The sequence below is a fragment of the Mobula hypostoma genome, chromosome 7 (assembly GCF_963921235.1).
Source record: "Mobula hypostoma chromosome 7, sMobHyp1.1, whole genome shotgun sequence".
Lineage (NCBI taxonomy): Eukaryota > Metazoa > Chordata > Chondrichthyes > Myliobatiformes > Myliobatidae > Mobula > Mobula hypostoma.
Window position 1 is genome coordinate 48447405 of NC_086103.1, and position 2234 is coordinate 48449638.

Sequence of the window (2234 nt, forward strand, 5' to 3'; positions counted from 1 at the left end):
GTACAGGGCTACGGTAGGAAACTTTGTACAGGGCTACGGTAGGAAACTTTGTCACATGGTGTGAGCAGAATTATCTGCAGCTTAATGTGAAAAAGACTAAGGAGCTGGTGGTAGACCTGAGGAGAGCTAAGGTACCGGTGACCCCTGTTTCCATCCAGGGGGTCAGTGTGGACATGGTGGAGGATTACAGATACCTGGGGATATGAATTGACAATAAACTGGACTGGTCAAAGTACACTGAGGCTGTTTACAAGAAGGGCCAGAGCCGTCTCTATTTCCTGAGGAGACTGAGGTCCTTTAACATCTGCCGGACAATGCTGAGGATGTTTTACGAGTCTGTGGTGGCCAGTGCTATCATGTTTGTTGTTGTGTGCTGGGGCAGCAGGCTGAGGGTGGCAGACACCAACAGAATCAAAAAACTCATTCATAAGGCCAGTGATGTTGTGTGGATGGAACTGGACTCTCTCAAAGTGGTGTCTGAAAAGAGGATGCTGTCTAAGTTGCATGCCATCTTGGTCAATGTCTCCCATCCACTACATAATGTACTGGGTGGGCACAGGAGTACATTCAGCCAGAGACTCATTCCTCCGAGATGCAGCACAGAGCGTCATAGGAAGTCATTCCTGCCTGTGGCCATCAAACTTTACAACTCCTCCCTTGGAGGGTCAGACATCCTGAGCCAATAGGCTGGTCCTGGACTTATTTCATAATTTTCTGGCATAATTTACATATTACTATTTAACTATTTATGGTTCTATTACTAGTTATTATTTATGGAGCAACTGTAACGAAAACCAATTTCCCCCCGGGACTAATAAAGTATGACTATGACTATGACTATTTGTGACTGCTCAGATAGTGAAGCAGTTCATATCCAAATGCAGCAGGAACTGGACAATATCCAGGCTTGGGCTGACAAGTGACAAGTACCATTCGAGCCACACAAGTGCAGGCAATGACCACCTCCAACAAAAGAGGCTCTCACCATTGTCCCTTGACATTCAGTGGCATCACCATCTCTGAATCCCCTACTATCAACATCCTGGGGGTACCGTTGACAGGAAACTAAACTGGTCTAGCCATATAAACACTGTGGCTACCAGAGCAGGTCAAAGGCTAGGCATCCTGCGGCATGTAACTCACCTCCTGGCGTCCCAAAGCCTGTCCAATGTCTACAAGGCTGAGGTCAGGTGTGTAATGGAATACTCGCCACTCGCCTGGATGAGTGCAGCTCCATCAACAGTTGAGAAGTTTGACACCATCCAGTACAAGGCAGCTCACTTGATTGGTACCCCTTCCACAAGCATCCAATCCCTCCACCATCGACGGACAGTTGCAGCAATGTGTACTATCTACAAAGTGCACTACAACAACACACCAAAGTTTCTAAGGCAGCACCTTCCAAACCCTCGGCCACTACCATCATGAAGGACGAGAACAGCAGATACTGGGGAACACTACCACTTGGAAATCCCCCTTCAGGTCACTCATCATCCTGACTGGGAAACACATTGCCTTTCCTTCATTGTTGCTGGGTCAAAATCATGGAATTCCCACCCTAACTGCACTGTGGGTGTACCTGCACCTCAGGGACAGCAGTGGTTCAAGAAGGCAGCTCATAACCACCTTCTCAAGGGCAACTAGGGATGGGCAATAAATGCTGGCTTAGCTGGTGATGCCCACATCCCGTAAATGAATTTTAAAAAATCAGCTCATGGTGGTCCACACAGAAAACTACCATCTCCTTTCATGTTGATTAAGTAGGGCATTTAATTAAATAATCCAGAATGAAAAGTATGCGTATTAGTAACAGTGACCAGGTAACTTTTGCATTGCTGTTAAAAACCCATTTGGTTCACTGGTAAACATGGAACAAAATCAACCATTCATAACTGGCCTGCAGTGACTCCCCAGCCAGAACAATGTGGTTGACTCTTACTTGCTCTGAAATCACTCGTCAAGCGACTGAATTCAAGAGGAAGTCGGGATCGGCAATAAATGTCAGGATTGCAGCAATACTGACATATTGTGAGTGATTGAAAAATAGTACATCTTGAAAGGACCTGCCTTAAAGCAGCCTTTCATAAAGTTCACAATTCATATGCTAACACAAAATGTAGTAATATTGTATGTGCATTGCACTCCATTCTGAAACTGGGCATCATTGACATCAGTTAAACAGAATTTTAGAAGCAGAGTTTCACTTGCACACATCACATCTTTCATTTGTTGCA